The following is an 18,410-nucleotide window of genomic DNA, read 5'->3' as shown; positions in this document are numbered from 1 at the left end:
TTTCCCTAAGTAGGATACAAACGACTAAAATACCTAATAGGGGTGATTTAAGGCTATGAAATAACTAGCATGAAAGATAAAGAGCAGACTCAGTACATTTATTCTAGATGTTATAAATAGAATATTTTGAGACAGTACGATGCACACCTAGTTACACCTTAGAATTTCATTCTTGTGACCAATTCAGTTTTGAAGTGATAACAGTGTACATTATAGAAAGCCAGTGTTGCAGTTCTAGGAGGCAGAGGATCCAATTAAATTTTGTGTATATATGTGCAACACTCACTTAACTTGTAAGGTGTTGTATCTGCTTATCCCTACTAAACTTGACTTCAGGTGTACAGTAATCATACAAATTAATTTTCATCTGTATTGTACTTCTAACAATTATTCATTCAAGATGTATACATAGGAAGAAGCATGTAGTGGTTTGGGCCATCTGATGTGTGTTCATTTTTGTCAGGGTCTTGTGACTGGGTCATAAGGCTGTGACCAGGCCAGTTGAAATTGGTTTGTGTGTCTCGAATATGGTATTATCAGCTTTGATCAGTCCTGATAACTGAAGACCCTGTAGCAGTATTCCTTCCATGTTAGCGTAAAAAGGTGAAAACTGAAGCAAATACTTCTGAATATAATCAAAGAGCTGCCTGGGATGTTTCTGTTGATAGCTGCTTAGCCCAACTCATAAGACAATCAGGATGTGCACAAATTGCTCTTCAACACCCATACATACCCTTGTTGTGGATTCTGCACTAAGAAGTACAGAAATAATATTTTGCAAGGTCCAGGCAGTTAACAGGGAAACTTACTGTAGCCAAGACATGAAATGTAATACTAAGATTGACCTGGGCTTCTCAAGTTGGTAGGCAGGGTTTCCTATCCTGCTGGTGACTATCAGCACAAATAATATGGCTTTTCACAATATCTCAGAGATTACACATAACTACAGGAGACATGGAAGGATCCTGAAAAAGAAAAGTATCTAGATGACCTTCCCCAGGAGGGAAAGAAGACACAATGTAGAAGACTCTAGAAATAAATTGCTGACTAGTTAAAGCTTGTTTTTGGCTGCCTACTCTACTGTCTAAGGGGGCTAAGCAGCATAGTTTGTATGCCTCTATTACATTTGAAGGTACAGCCTGATTAGACTAATTATTAGTTAATTACTAGATTGACAACCAGAAGAAAAGGTGAAAAGTGGAAGCAAATGAGTACTCATTTAATCCAAAATCAAGATGTTAAGGGGAGTGGGAAATTAACACAGCACTAAGTGATGTGAGAATAATAATTTTTAATTGCACATATAACAATTCTAGGAGCCCGGACAATAAAATATGGACATTGGAATTACTCATTTATGGGCATACTTCAGCCTAGGTGATTTTATTGATACTTGGTGGAAGTATTTGCTTAATTGAAGTGTTAACATCAATAGTTATAATATGCTTATAACAGACTGAGTGGACAAAAATTATGGGGAGTGGCATTTTATGTCAAAATGGCAATAGTAGTTTCTGAATCATGGAACATGTGGGAGCAATTGATTTTGAATTCTTATAGAAAAATATTCTACCAGATAAAGCACAGAATGCAGTTCTGTGTAGTGTCTACTACAGACCTTCAAATCAGATTAGAGAATTGGATAACTGAATGCATGACTCTCTCTCGTATTTGAGTATGACTACTACTGATACTGGAAATCAGTTCCCCCATATAGGGTTCAGGAGACATGCCAGGGCAAGTTGGTATCTACATTCCTTTCTAGTGTTGGCTAAGGCAGTGTGATGATGTTCTATTGTTTGTTCTGCTTCCTTCATAGTGGAATATAAAACTTGCCTATCATGGGCCATATCCTCCCAGGACATTATGTCCAGCCCAGCAGACTGTATGTGCTGCTTAATATAGTCCTTGTAGTGGAGTTTGGGACAGCCAGCCTTCCTATTGCCTTTTGAAAATTCACTGTACATAACTCTCTTAGGCAGTCAATTGTTGTCCATATGTATGCCATGGCCGACCCAGGTCATTTGCCTCCCTGCTAACATAGCTTCCATGCATGGCATGGCTTCCAGTCACAGTACTTCATTTTTGGTGATTTTGTCCAACCCTTTAAATCCCATTATTCTGCATAGGTGGCATTGTTGCAGGCAGTTAAGTTTGTTGATATGGTGACAATAAAGGGGGCAGGCCTGTAACAAGTACAGAAGAGGAGAGCACAACAGCTCTGTAAACTTGCCATTTTGTAGACACTTTGACTCTCCTCATCTTGTCCATAGTCTTTTTTGTAGGTGACTGAAAGCTGAGGCAGCTGACTTTAAGCATGCTGAAAGTTCTTTGTCAATGATGGTGTCATTGGTAATTGTGCTCCCTAGGTAGCAAAATGACCTGACATTGTTTAATTGGCTGCCATTCAATTTTATTTCTGGTGGTAATGGAGGTGATAGGTTTCTGCCACGAGGTGGTTGGTACAGGACTTATGTTTTCTTTACATTAATGCAGAGGCCAAAAAAGGATGTAGCATGGGCAAAGGAATTTATTAAATGTTGCAGGTCATTCTCAGAAAGAGTGACAAACACAAAGTCATTGGCATACAGTAGATCCTTTACTTCACTGTGTTGAGATTTGCTTTTGGCCTCAAATCACCAGAGTTTTAGAAGTCTGCCATCAAATCGTGTTCTTAGAGTAACACCAGTAGTGGTAGTACATGCAGCAATTTCTAGCACTCCAGCCAAGAACAGAATGAATAATGTAGGGGCCTGTTAAACAGTCCTGTTTAACCCCATGGGCTACAGGAAAGGCATCAGATGAGTTGGCACCCACTGATACATGGGCCTGCATGTTGTCATGGAAACAGTGTATGAGGTTAATTAGATTGTCTGGGCAGCCGAATTTTGCAACAAGTCTTCAGAGAGCAGAGCATCCAACAGTCAAATGCCTAACTAAAGCTGACAAATGCAATGTACAGGGGCATTTGTTGTTCGGCCACTTTCTCCTGTAACTGGTGTAAGGTAAATATTACACTGCATGGTGGCAGTGCTGCGTGATGAATGAAAACCACACTGAGATTCGGGGAGTACATCATCTGCAATAATTTGAAGCCTCTTCATTAACAGTTTACCAAGGGTCTTAGCAGCAATGGAGAGAAGCAAAATACCACAATAATTACCACAGTCACGTCTGTCTCCTTTGCGCTTGTAGATTATTAGGATTTTGGCATCTTTAAAATCCTGGGGTAAAGCCTCATTTTCCTATTAGAAAGTAAATAAGTCTAGAAAAGCTTTGTGAATTGTAGGACCACCATATTTAAGCACTTCAGCTCGGATTTCATCAGCTCCAGCTTCCTTTCTATTTGCCATTTCCCCAAATGCATTCTTAGTTTCCTCCTGAGTTGGGTTTAAGTTCATCTCAAACTGGTCTTTGCTTGATTGAGTCTACTGTCTGATCATTTGTGCTCAACTCACAGTTGAAGAGGGTCACAAAATGTTCTTTCCATCTTTTTAATATTATACTATACTCAGTCAGGAGGGTCGTGCCATCAGTAGACAGGATTAGACAGGTATTGGCTCTTTGTGGTTGTGAGCAGCTGTCCCGAATCAATCAGAAAAACAGCGTACTTTGGCAGAGCCTGCCCCTGCTTTGCGTCTGTTCTCTCCTGCTGTGACTTGATGGGAGTTAAAGTTTGTACTCGCAGGTGGGTGGCTTCTGATTTTAACTAACACCCAGGGTGACACTCTCACTTTACTTGATGTTACTGCAGCTGGGGGAGCCAGAAAACTCCCCTCACCAGGGCAACACCTTTATGCATTAAAGCAAACTTCTGGGGTAGGCTGAGGTTCTCACCCAGCATTCATTTCCCCCCCCCCCCCCCCCCCCCCCCGCTTGCTCTCTCTCTCTCTCAAAAAGTGAAAAAAAACTGCAAATCAAATTGTAAATATGCCAGCTGCTGGCTTTTAATTTGCTTTTTCTCTCTGTCTGGAGAGACCCAACTTTCAGCCTGGCAAGGTAATGCAATCAGTTCACAAAAAAAAGATGTCCATTCCTGATATCAATCAACAAAGTCTCTAATTAATCATGAGTACCTGTCTCAAAGAGTTTTCAGCACTCCACTCTTGGTGCAACAGGCTACCTGACTTCTGTTTCCTTTGGGCACGCTGTCCACTCCACTCCCATGCCTCTGCATGAAAAATGGCTCCGTCGCTGCAACTTGGGTCTGGGAACTTGGGTCTGCATCTTGGGTCTGGCTCCTCTCCCCTTCCGGGGAAAACTACTAATCAAGTCAAGCTCCTCTTATAGGAGCTCAGTAATTGACAATTTACCAGACGTGCCGGTCTCTGATGCCATGAACGCTCCCAGCACCAGTGAAATGATGTCATCTCGCCAGCCAGTCCCGCAGCATGTCTGGTAAGTTTTCCTTACTCTTTTCACACCTCCATAACAGGGCCACTGGCTCCCTGTTACAGTGGTCCATAAATAAACTTTAACGCCTGAAAAAAAAGTTGGTGTTATTTGTATCACCAAGAGCTTGTAGTTCTGTTGCTTTGTTTCTTCACTGTGTCCTCCATCTCTCATAGCTTTTTCTGCTCTTTAGGTTTTGATTTCCTGAAGGCTTCTGCAGCTGTGAGAGAGGAAGGGTTGTTTCTTGCATTGGCACAGTTTAATAGTGCAGCATGAATGGAAGTTGTTAACTGAGTTCTCCCCTCTTCCATGCAAAGTTTCAAAACATCGACACAGTTCAGTTTTGGAGCAACCTTCTGTCTAGGAATGTGAATCCAGATGTTCAGTTTAGTATGGATAAGCTGGTTATCTGTAGAGCATTCTGCACCTTGCATAGCCCTGGTACTATAAACGTCCCTCAGGTCATTGTGATGAGACATAGTCTAGAAGGTGCCATCATTATGACCAAGGGTGCTGCAGAGAGCAGAACCACTTTTCTGGCATGTTGAAAAAGGTGTTTATAATAGGAAGGTCAAATTCTGTGTGGACTGTTAAAAGTTCTCCATTTTTAAAGAACCATGTCTGAATTTCCCCATGACTATGTTCCAAATTATGTAGTCATTTTCAGTGCATGCATTGAAGTCCCCCAGTAGTAGGATTTTATCATTGTTGGGTATGTTTCTTAGAGTGTCACTCCGCTGGCTGTAGAACTGAGTCTTCATTTCCTTGGGAGCAAGTAGTGTTGGGACACAGGTGCTTATTGCCAGAAAGTTGTTATGGGACAGTGGTATCCAGTGTCATTAGGAGCTCAGATATTGACACAGGTTGCTGTGGTAGTGTATTAGCAATGGAGTTTACTGTTGTGAGTCCTACCCCATATAAGGCTCGTGTTTTGGTCTGCCTTGTAACCTGACCAGTAGAAAATGTAATCTTTTTCTCTAAGCACACAGTTGTCATGTAGTCTAGTCTCAGATAAGGCAGCAGTATCTATTTGGATATCTAACTGGATAACTGGTTCATTAAGAATCTACCTGTAGGCTAGGGTCAGACATTCAAAAAGCCCGAGCCAGAATTGATTCAATTTTTGTAGGTTAATTTAACCTACAGAGATTGAACCAATTTGCAAGTGAATAGACATTTACTTTCCATTCCAGAAATGCAAGTACATGCCTGCAGTGGCTTAGGCTAGAAGCCAGAGGCACTAGAGCAAACCCTCCCTTCCCTTCCACATCAGCTGCAAGCCTGGAGGGGAGCTGACCTGGGGAAGTGGGGGTGCAACCAGGCAGGCTGCTATGAACACAAACCATGTTAATGCACATTAGCATTTCTGCATGTGCGATAATGTCACTTAGCTATTTGCACCTAAATTTAATGCACCTTAATGTGCATTAGTATGTCCATGTGTAGCCGTGTACCTAAATCACCTTAATGCGCCTTAAGCAAAGGCTCATTAAGTTTAGGCGCACATAAATACATGTGTAGACACACCCACAGTGTAGCAGATCCTTGATCCTGTCCTATGTGATATTTGTTAGTACAAGGAAGATTGAGGTTCAGAATCAGAAAGGATTATGGACGAGAGCCTCAGAAACTTACATACTGATTGAATATTCAGCTGGGGATCTGACCCTATGAAGCCTTCTTTGTTTTGAAAGCACAGCACCTAAATATTTCGTTTAGGTGAAATAGTCAGTCAGGCAAACTGTTTTAGCAAAAAGTCTGAACTGTACAATTACAAACATTTCATGAATGCATTCCAGTTTCCCTGTACCTTTTGTTCTGAAGCAATTTAAACTTTTCCTATTAACATTTTCAAAGCAAAACATTTTAATTTTCCCATTAGAAATTAATCTGGTTTTGTAATTTCCTTCAAAGGTATTAAAAAGATAAAATGTGAAAAAAACTTGAAATTAACAGGAAATGTTTTGTTTGGAACATGTGTTTAACCTTTTTGATTTGGAAAAATTTGGGGGGGGGTTGTTTTGCTTTTTAATTTCATTTCAATCTGAACTGAAACAAATATTTTCACTTTTTGTTTTAATTGCCAGTGAACCAAATATCTATCATTCATACAACTCTGTACTTAGCAGATTTTGGCCACTATCACAGTGTAATAAATAAATAATAATTATACATGATCAATATAACCTGGTCCAGAAGTTAGACCCAAAGAAAAAAATTAACTTTAAACAACATTTACAATTCATGTAGCCAGTGTTAAATGACCATCTTTTAGTCCAAGGCATTGTATAGCAATTTATGAGTCTTTCTGTGGCTTGAAGTTTAGTGTGTAGTTTGAGAGATGTGTAGCTGAGTGTGTGTAGTAATTATCTGGTCTTTATTGAAGAATCACTGCATCCTGGTAAAAGAAGGAAAAATTAGAGGAAAACAGGTGGTGAATGATGGCAACATCTGGAACCTGAATATCTTGTCTAGGATCTTGTAAAGTCTAGCTGCTGGCCCTACCTCATGCTCTGTTCCTTTCCTAATCTATGTCCCTGGAATCTACTAATATGTGAAAGACTGGACTGCAAATCAGCTATTTATTATCTTGCCCCCAGTTTCTCAGGCTATGTGTGTATCCGTTGACCTTGCTATGTAAGACAGCCTGTCTACTTCTGAAGGCTGATAAAACTGTGTGAGAGACCCAGGTTTTTAGAAATCAGTTAACCCCTGCTGCCCATCCTAGACCATACTAATACATATACATGCAGACACACATATATTTATACATACACATTATACATATACATGTAAGCCAATTCCCAAAAAGCCAACCTCTACGTAACATTTTCAAGCCATCAGAAACTATGGGTCCACTTCTTAAAACTATAACTCTCTTAAAATGGAGGCAGCTCCAGATGAAGCAATGGTCTAGTTACATGGCCACATGTAACAGGATTGAGTCCAGTACCCACCCATAGTTTCCACTGTCGACTAATGGAAGGGGTGGTCTCCAAATCTGGTTCTCGGTGTTGTCAGCTGCGGAATGATCTCCCAGCACCCTGGGTACATCACCAGTACCCATGAGTACCCGTGGCAGAAATCCTTTTATTCTGGCAGCTTTGGCTGTCAGCCATAACTGCTGCAACATGGTATAAGAGTGGCATATGCTCAGAGAAAATGCTGTAAGTCATGTTCTGAAAAAGGGAGCCATCCATGGGTACCCTTTTCGATCCAGGTGACTAACAACCATCAGCCACATGGGTATAGTGTTGGCAAACCCTTACTGGAGCTGAGACTGGCTGGCAGGGATGTCTGTCAAGTCCACCCCACGCCAGAGGTGGTGCTGATTACCTGTTTAGGGTGGTGAGCACTGATGGTCATTTGGCCTGGCTGTGTGTCCAGGCTGAGGATTCTCTTAAATCCATCAGAAAGACCTGAGTTGGGGGGTAGATGCTGTCCAACTTCTTGGGGGAGATGACAGTTAAGTTCCTTAGGTCTCTGCTACCATCCCTTAAGTTATTCAGTCTGTAACTGGGAATAGACAGTTGCCTGAGCCAAGCTCAGTGCTGCCTCAGCTCACCAAAAGGGCTCAGTACCATGGCCATTCAAGGGATTCATAGCCTGCCTAGGCCATCATTCCCCTCTTAAGGCCACCAGGAAGGATAGCCCCAACTATCACCAACTTAGATGTGGAACTGACTGTATTGTCAAGCACCCTGCCTTGCCTCCTTTTGTGACAAAGTTTTCACATCCAAGTTTGACTATCCCCACTGTGCTGTGTTTCCTCTATCCTGTTGTTTCCAATCTAAGGTGCCCACTCCTGATGCATTATCTTTCTCTACATCTGGGAAATCTTGTAATGATTATAACAACCATACAGTCAGCAAATATCTGATAGTGGATCCTTGGTAGTCATCTCTTGACTTCTGTCTTGGGTGGGATGGGCCTCCTGGGGCTTCAGCCCTGAATAACTCGAAACAGGTCCCTTCAGTGGTCATTGTAAATAGTCAGGGTAAGAAGATGCAAAGGAGGCAGAGTGCTTCATGGTTATTGTGACAGGTACATTGGCTCAAGGTCGGTCACAACAACAACGCACTTACCTGTCTGGGCAGTCTGCAAACCTATCTCACCTGCCACATCTTTGCTGTAATGAGTAACTTGGTTCTAGGTAAAAGACTGCCCCTTTTATGCCCTAATGCCTAGGGCACACTACAGGACTCTGACCTTCCCTTATTGTGTCCCATGCCTCGCAGAAGTTACACTGTTGTCAGCTCTATGTGCCCCCTCCACACTGAGCCCTCAAGCTCTTGTCTCCCTGTACCACTTGGGTGCCAAGTTTTCTAGTGTCTAGCTTTCTCTCTCTCTCTCCCTGGCACCTGGCTCTGTGCCTTTCTCTGGCACCTGGCTCTCTGCACCCATCACTGGGCTGTGCCCAGATCATGTGCCCCTTTCTCTGAGCACTAATGAGGCCTCCAAACCCCCACTTATAGCCTCATCCTGGTCCTCTGGTATAAACTATAAGACAAATACAAGCCCGTGGGCCACAGCATAACAATGCTAATGGAGCCTGGGTTCTGTCTCTTTAAGAAGGTAAAATTTCTCCCCTTAGGACCGTGTCTCTTAGTCTTAGGTATCTTAGACTCCTGGAGCCTCACTGCTCTTGTAGGCAGCACCTGGTCCCAGGTCACTCATTTGTTCAGGGGCTCCTTGGCAGTTGCTAGAGAGAGAGAGAGAGAGTGTCCCTACTAGTAGGGCTGTGAGAAGCTTTGGGTGCTGATTTGATTCAGAGGAGATTCAGCCCGATTCAGCTGCCAACTCTCAAAATCCAAATTGAATCAGGAGACCAATAAAAAGGTCTGAATCAATTTGAAGCTGTCCAAATCAATTTGGAAAAGATTAGGAGAGCTTCAGAGATTTAGGCAGTCCCCTGTTGCTGCCACAGGAAGCTGGACCTGGACTCCATGCCAGTAGGTAAGGGGCGGGGGGGGCTTGAGGACTGGGGAGGCAACCATGGGGGATCTCTTCCAGGCTGCACCCCTGCCTGCTCCCCCAGCCACCCTGAGCACCCCTTGACCCCTACCCAGTCTCCCAGGCCCCCCCATGGCTGCCCCACCTGGCTCCAGCTCCTGGCTCTTTAAAAAAAAACAAATCCCCCACTCACTGGTTCCTGCCAGGCATGGGGAGAGCAATCCCCACTGCCCCCAACTACTGCCCTGTGTTGTGTGGGGGGGCTCTGCAGTGACCATCAAGGATTCTGGGGGCTCCCCCCCATACCTGCCTTGGATCAACTCCAAGAGGCTCTGAGATCTACTGGTGGATCAAGAGCCACTGGTTGGTGACCACTTATTTAAGGGCAAGATTGTTCCATATAAGCAGCAGCAGCATATAGCTGCATCCCTTGGATTCTCACAGTGCCTTCCCTGCTCCATCCCCTTGTAACCTCTTGCGCTGTTTCAAATACATCTCAATTTTCTTCCTTGCACTGACTCAGCTCAGCTGGCCAGCAGGATGCAATGTTCTACCCTTTCTCCACCAACTTCCTAATGGCTGGGAAAAGTGATTATGCACAGCCTGATTTCCACCCTTCCTGGTGCTGGAATATGGCAAGGCACCACAGGAGATGGAGCTTCCTCCCCCTTTACTTGTCTATATAAGGATTGCACTATGGAGATGACTGTTCAGTTGGCACGAAGGAGAAGTGAGAGTTTGGAGCTTTCTCCCCACAGATAGATCTATGATTTATTAAGCTGTGGAATGTCTACACACTGAGTGTTTAAAAAAAAATAATTGGCTGAATTTGGGAGAAATTTTGTGCCAGAAACAAAGGAAAAAAGCACAGATTCATGGATTGTTAGGTACTGGAAGGGACCTTGTAGATCATCAGGTCCAGTCCCCTTGCACTAGGTAGGAAAAGACAACTGGAGTCAAATGACCCCAACAAGGTAACTGTCCAGTCTCCTTTTGAAGATTTCCAGGGTAGGTGACTGCACCACCACTGGAGGGAGTTTATTCCACAGTCTGGACACCCTGACTGTGAAGGAGTTTTTCCTGGAATTCAGCCTGAAGCAGCCTTCCAGAGTTTCTATCTATTGCTCCTGGTCTTCCCCAGGGGTGCCCTAGTGAACAGCTGTTCACTGAGTTCTTGATGTAATCCTCTGATGTAGCAGTAAGCTACTACCAAGTCCCCTCTCAGCCTTCTCTTCTGTAGGCTGAAGAGGCCCAAGTCCTCAGTCTCTCCTTGTATGGCTTGTCTTGCCAGTCCCTGATCATATGGGTGGCTCTTCTCTGGACTCTCTCAAGTTTTTCCACATCCTTGTTGAAGTGCAGCACCCAGAACTGGATGCAGTACTACAGCGGTGGTCTCACCAGTGGGAGTATCACTTCCTTAGTTTTGCATGAGATGCAACAGTTAAGGCACGCCAGTGTGTTGTTTGCCCTGCTGGCCACAACATTGCACTACCGGCTCATGCTCATGCGATGGTCAATCACTACCCCTAGGTCTCTTTCGGCCATTGTGCAAGTCAAATTGTTGCCACCAAGCCTGTAGGTATGTTGAGGAGTGTTTGCCCCCAGATGGAGCACCTTACACTTCTGAGTGTTGAACTTCACCTGGTTCCAGTCCGCCCAACTCTTCAGCCTATCCAGGTCCACCTGTATCTGCAACCTATCTTCTGCCGTGGCCGCACTCCCCCATAATTTGGTGTTATCTGCAAACTTGGCCAGTGAGCTTTTCACCCCCACATCCAAATCATTTATAAAGGCGTTGAACTAAAACAACTGATAAATTTCAAGTTCTTGATCCAAAGCCTGGTGACAGTAGGATTTCTCAACAATATCATTCTAAAAATATTAATTTAGGCTTAACAACTTAATTTTTTCAATTTGCATTCTCAGGACTGGTTGTACGATTTTTCATTTTCAAACAAAAATTCAGTCTGAGGCAGACCTTGGATGATCATTTCCTTGATGAACATTTTCAGTCCAAATTATTAAAGCTTGACAGAGCTATAGGCCACTGAAAAGTATGGTCTTACCATTTTAATTATAGGCAGCATTGTAAGCACTGTTTATAATGGAGAGGAAACTGGAATTTCACTAATAACAATCACAAGAAGACACCACAGGAAGGAATTCCTCCTATTGAAAGAGACAAAGACAGGGTCTTCCACTCCTGGTAAGTGGAAGGGAACCATTAATATTTTATTTATTTATTCACTGATTCCCAAAGCAATTAGTCCTGTTATCTACTGCACTTGCAGATATGACTATTCAAAAGTGATATTTTTTGGTTCAGAAATACTTAAAAACATATCTGAAACTTTATAGTTTTCTAAAGCTTAGTCTATAGACACAGTTTTAGGAATATTTGTTTAAAATGGGAATGTGGTAGGGGAAAAAAGAAAACCATTGAGGCTAACAACCTTTATTGCATGTCAGCATGCAGAAAATGGCTACGGTACACTTTTGAACTAAAGCACCTCCGACGTGTTTTAGTTCAAAAGCATACCACCACCATTTTGCCACTTATACCACTGCATGCGCTGCAGCACCGGGTGCTTTTCAAAGTGCCCACCATTGCAGCGCGTGCATGTGTATAAATGCCTGCTGTGAGCACTGGTACATTAAGGTTTAATACTTGTTTCTTGCCTGCACAGCTCTGATTTGCCACTAGAGGACTGGTGAACAGGGGTATGCTTAGGAGTCAGGACACCTGGGTTTTATCCTAGATCTGGGTAGATTGGGGGAAAGATGGGTATGGTGCATTTTAGGATGCTAGAGGATTACAGATCCCTTATTTTATCTCCATGGAGCAGATAGAACTTACCCTAACACAAGCTTGGTAGCATGGCCCAGAGTTGACCCTCACTTGAAGTGGCATACTTTTAAGATGCTCAGGCCACATCCCAGTGAGTATGCACATGCAGGGGCATGCATTTCCCATGGAACAAATAGCAGTGGCACATATTTGTGTCAGTGCCCTAGCCTTCCCTACCACACCCAGGTCACTTTGCCACACACTGTGACCTGGGTGTGGTAGGGAGCATGCGTACAGGGGCATGCCCAGGTACAAATATGTGCTGCTGCTATTTATCCCATGGGAAATATGTTCCCCTTATTTTAATGGTTAGGGTCACAAAAGACCTCTCTGTTCAGTGAGTTAGCCACCCCACCAGTCTTGACAATGCCAACTAATTAGAACTTTAAAATTAAAAATGTCTTCACTTATTTGTGGTCAGATGGGCTTTTTACCCTATGAGCTTGCATAGGTTTGGGCCACCCAGATAGATACTGTTTTTCTTGAAACAAGTGCTTGACAACCTCCTGAAATACAAGGTAGCTTGTGCACTGCTCTATTTTGAGTTATCCAAATTAGTCCTATGCTACAAAATGTTATGGACTGTGGCCTGCCTCTTTCTGTTATTGCCATTCTGTTATAGTTTCACTCTTTTTCTTACCTAGGATCCCACTTAATTTTATTTTTAACTCTAAGCAGCCTCAGGATGCCTGATACTAGTAAAGAATAACTTCTAAGACATTTGAATCTTTGTTAGGAATTTTGAAAAACTCCATTTTTTCTCAGATAGTATTGTTTTTTTCTCCAGTCTGTGTGTCTCACCCAATTAAGCACTACATTGTTCCAGGCTGTCAGGACAATGATTTTTTTTCAACCTACTGATTCATTCTAAAAGACCTATCAAAGAGAGGAGAATAAATAAATACCCATGAAGTATACTAAGGGTGACAGTCCCTTCTGAAGTAAGCAAACGATTTACAAGTTTAGCCATTAATAGGATTTAACAAAGAAAGGTTATCTTAGATAAAAGGGGTGGAAGGACTAAAAATAATCTCTTTATATCTCACTTGTAACATAACTCAGGTCTTTCAGAAGATTTTGAGCTAGACTAGATTTTTGTAACTGACTTTCTAAGTAAAGTGTACTTTAGCAAATTTTGTTTTTGCAATTATTATGACATTATTATTAATTTATAATGTTTCCCTCCCAAACACAGTATGAAAAATTAAATACAAGTTAACTTTTATGTTAATTTTAATACATAGGAGCATTATGGAGTAAATTGCACTGGAGGCTGGGTCCATAAAACAGGTAATGCACAGGTAGCCTCAGTGTAAAATTTCCTCATTTCATCTTAAAGCGCAGACAGAAGTGACAACTTTTGCCCAATCTGGCCCCTGAAAGCAGTCTACAGCCATGATCAAACACAAATGCACACCTGCAAAGCACTTTAAAGGAGCCCAATCCCATGACAATCTAAAACCATATTACATGGTTCAGAGGAGTGCCTTAATTACCATGTGTCTCCATGTGCTGGGAGGCGGGCTATCCTGATGCAGCCCAGTTTGGCTTCCAGAGCTGTTTTCAGAAAGGGAGGAGAGAAGGGAGAGGAGGGAGCTCATTCTGGGGATTGCCCAACTGGTGCTGGAGGGTAGGGCCTATGGATTGGAGCCTCACCCTGAGATGGGTGAGCCATCAGAAAAGCTAATGGCATTTTATCGTGCATCAGCAGATGCATGACGAATAGATCCAAGGAGGTGATACTTCCCCTCTATCGGGCGCTGGTCAGACCGCAGTTGGAGTACTGCATGCAGTTCTGGGCACCGGACTTCAAGAGAGATGTGGATAACCTCAAGAGGGTCCAGAGAAGGGCCACTTGTATGGTTAAGGGCTTGCAGGCCAAGCCCTATGAGGAGAGACTAGAGAACCTGGACCTTTTTAGCCTCTGCAAGAGAAGGTTGAGAGGCGACCTTGTGGCTGCCTATAAGTTCATCACGGGGGCACAGAAGGGAATTGGTGAGGTTTTATTCACCAAGGCACCCCCGGGGGTTACAAGAAATAATGGCTACAAGCTAGCAGAGAGCAGATTTAGATTGGACATTAGGAAGAACTTCTTCACAGTTAGAGTGGCCAAGGTCTGGAACGGGCTCCCAAGGGAGGTGGTGCTCTCCCCTACCCTGGGGGTCTTCAAGAGGAGGTTAGATAGGCATCTAGCTGGGGTCATCTAAACCCAGCACGCTTTCCTGCCTATGCAGGGGGTTGGACTCAATGATCTATTGAGGTCCCTTCCAACCCTAACATCTATGAATCTATGGGGGCTCCAATCCACCCATCCCACCCCCACTCCAATATGGCTACAGAAACCACAGAACTGACCTTCTCGCCCTCCCATCCTGAGACATAATGGGAGCTGGAAGAGGGGGAATGGAGCTAGGGGAAGAGGCTGCAGAGATGCAGCCTCTCCCCCTAGATTGGCTCCACATCGGAGCTCAATCACCCAGCCTCCTGACCTAATAGCTAACGTCTCTTGGGTCAGAAGGATCAGTCTAACCCATGGTGCTTTCTGTGAAGTGCCATGAGTTAGACCCAGGAGCTGCACTTCTGTCTGCACTTTTAGTGATATGCTTGACTGACATTGAAGGGGAAGACTAGCGGACAGTCTGCTTTCCATTCTCATTAGGTGCTTGACTGTAAAGTGCTGAATAATTCCAGCACTATGGAATGTCTTGAAAATTCATCAACTTCAATGATAGTTATGGAGGCTCAGTATGATTTCAGATTGCTTAGCACTTTCCAGCATTGAGTCCTAAATAATTAGCTTTTGGAGTGAAACAGCCCACAAGGTGTTAATTATAAGGGTGGGTGTTGCTATGGGAAGTTTAGAGCCTGAACTGAGAGTACTGATTCTTTACACACAGATCACCAAAGATGCCAGCAGATGGGTATGATTGTCAGGCATTATCAGTGTAGGACTATTTGCTCTGCTGTGCTTTGATGAACTGACACTAGAGAAAGTGATCAGGAGAGAGCATAGGAAACAAATACAAATATGTTGTGAGATATAAATATACAGTAGGAAGTCTTCATACCCAAGAGCACTAAACATGAAACGAAGCTTCCATGAACAGATTCTCGATCATCTATCTGTCTTCCCTTAATATATATGTTATAATGACCTACATCAGGGGTTAACTGTGCAGTTCCTTTTCATAACAGAAGTATGTTTGAATAATGTGTACTCAATGAGTGCCTTTGTCCTGAAGCATCCAGTAACCCTCTATCCTACTAGAACAATAACTTTGGATGAAAATGAATTCTGAGTGGCTTGAGCCCTAGACGTGGAGTAGAATTTCCTTTCATAAGGTTAGCTGAGATGATAAATGAAATAGTTGAGCAAACTGAAGCATGAAATCCTTCTGCTTTAACCTCCTAAAAGGAGGGAGCAAAATGTCTCTTTTGGTTTCTGCTTTCCTTTAGGATGGGTGGGAGAGCTTGACTGCACTGCTGAGAAAACACAGTGGATGTATCTACATATGTGTTTTACTGTGGAGTAGACTAATTAGCTCCACAGTAAAGCATCACTGTCTACATGTATTTGAGTTCAGTAAACTAATTAACTGCACAGTAAGATAGTATTGTCTTACAGTGGAGTAATTTTCTGTGCTGAAATGCACATGTAGACAGTGATCATGGGCATAAATTGTGCCAAGTGGGGGCCTGCTCTCTCCCAGCTCAAATTGCTGCTATACCAGGCTCAAGTGTAGATGTTGCACCCAGAAGCAGTTTACTCTGGCACAAAGTGTTCCAAAGTTTATTGTGTCACATTAATTTCATGTGTAGATGTACCCACTGGAATGCTATTGCCATTTGTGCATTCCCAGGGATGCCTATTTGGAAACCATCAGTCCAAAACAAGATTTGAGTGGGACTAGGGGTATTTCTCACAGAAGTACTGAATTATCACAAAACATGCTTCTCCCAAAGATGGTGAAAAGTCATACCAATATGTATGAAAATATGTAGTTGCATGCTCTGCTTTGTCTTTTTGCTCAAGTCATTAACTATTGATGGCATAAACTGTAGCTTTGTTGATTAATGATAGACCTACTTCACAAACAGCTCTGTGTCGTACAGAGATTTCCTGCTGGTTTGCACATTTGCAGACATTTAAAGTCTTGTTAATAACGTGGGCTTTAAAAAATTAAATGAGGTGAAAATAGAAAAGAGGCCCACATTTAGCAGTACCAGAGTGCTATGGACAGGTCATGTATAAGTGGCAAGATTAGCTCCTTCAGTAACCAAGACCCTTGTCTGCTAACTTCAGCTGTGTATAAAGCAGGTGTATGACTTTCAATGGTCCTCCTCTTTCTGCCAACTCACTTCAATTAAAAACAGTGAGAAGCTATTTACCATTTTATTCATGAGGATGAAAAATGAAAAAGCAGGCCTATCTAAGAAATTGTTGGCTTCCCTTTTATCAATGAAAAAGCAGGCCTATCTAAGAAATTGTTGTCTTCCCTTTCATCCCCCCACCCATTTCAATTTAATTCAGAGTGAAACTGCAGCCACTGGCACCTGAAGGTTAAAAGGACAAACAACCCATTGGGTTAATTTCGTATATCTAGCTGCTACTTTTCATTTTATTATAATTCGTTTTTGATTGAATGATTCCAAAGGCATTAGAGAAACCCCTGTAAAGTAGAAATATGCCATTAAAGGCTGTCATTTACAACTTGCACTGGACATGAAACCAACTCTTCAGAAGTTAATTTTTATCTTCAAAAAGTTCTAATGCTGAAATAATATCTACTGATATGATCAGGAGATTCTTATTTCAGAGAATTATATAGCACCTTCAAAATAGGAGAAAATATATTTCTGACTTTGTGAATCTAATATTGAACTTGTTTTTTAATACTGGAGTTTTAAAAAAGTTGAAAGATCTGATTATAAAGGAATAATTTATAATTAATTCTGGTACAGTGAAATTCCATTGATAATGAAACAGAATGAAAGCTTCATACTTTTAATATACTGCTATGCACAATTCCTACTAGCTGTTATACAGTAGATACAAAATGGTTGTTGTTGGACAAAATGGTGAATTTATCACTAGTATTCAGACATTAAACAACATTCTAAGTAGCCTTAACATATAACTGGAAATAACCTTATTTTAATTTCTATATAATAAGAGATTACTAATTAACATGCATGTTAATATTACCTACTAAAGTAATGTAAAGAAGTTTAAATATAAGTGAAAAATTCAGCAGAACATGTTTGGAGATCTTTGAATCTCTAGTTAGTTGCCAGTGCTTTTGAAACTCTCACCCAGTAAATCTACATCAGCTACCAGTCTACTTGATCAGAGGCTCCTGAAGGAGATAAAGAATTGAGTGAAACCTATAGGGAAGCCTACTCTTTGACTTGTGTCTGAGAAAATTGCTTCAAATAACATTTGTGTATTAAAAAAGAAGCATTGTTCAGGTATGAAACAAATGGGGAGATGACACGGGTAAACATCCTAGGCATTAAGGGTGCCTACAGACATGTAGGACCCCACTCTAACTCATGGCGCTTTACATAAAGTACCACTTTATGTTACATAAAGTCACGCTTCCTGTCATGCATATGTAAAATGGCAGGAGGCACAACTATGTGTATTACACATTGGATCCAATCACGTCTTTACCTGCACATGTAGAGGGGGCTAGCTGATACATTAGTTGGAGTTTAAATAAAAGGATTAAGATTGGCAAAGTGCTTTGAGATTAAAAGAATTTATAGGAGTATGAAGTAATCTTATATTGGTTTAGTTCAGTGGAAATAAAGTTTCTACATATCCAAGCTCACTCTGAGCACATTGAGTACATATGAACGCAGAGGTGTGAAAAGTCAATAAATAAATCTCTTTCAATGCTTAATGCTGTAAATGCTTAAATAAGCTCCTTTTTGTTCTAAATTCATAAAGTCTATCTCCCTTAATGGACAGATTTTTAAATGAATCACAATTAATATATTGTTAAGAAAACCACAGAAATGATAATGGAGATGGAGTGCCAAAATGGCCTTCCTTCCACACGTTCCATTTTATAGAAATGATGGTCTATATCCAGGCCACTTTACTAATAAAACTCCCTACTGACTTCAGTGACATTGTTCACATGAGCAAGGCATTAGTAGCAAAGCTTTGGCTCTGTGGCATTCAAACGAAAGCTCTAATTTTCCTCTTCTG

General features: G+C 42.1%; 1 protein-coding gene across 1 annotated transcript in view; it reads left to right on the top strand.

Annotated features, from left to right (window-relative positions):
* GRID2 (glutamate ionotropic receptor delta type subunit 2) overlaps positions 1-18,410 on the top strand; it is a 1,378,694-nt gene that overhangs the window by 1,135,744 nt on the left and 224,540 nt on the right. The gene's annotated exons all lie outside the window — the stretch shown is intronic.

The sequence above is a fragment of the Alligator sinensis genome, unplaced genomic scaffold (genome assembly GCF_000455745.1).
Source record: "Alligator sinensis unplaced genomic scaffold, ASM45574v1 scaffold194_1, whole genome shotgun sequence".
NCBI classification, from domain to species: Eukaryota; Metazoa; Chordata; order Crocodylia; family Alligatoridae; genus Alligator; species Alligator sinensis.
This window is presented reverse-complemented; position numbering and strand designations above follow the sequence as displayed.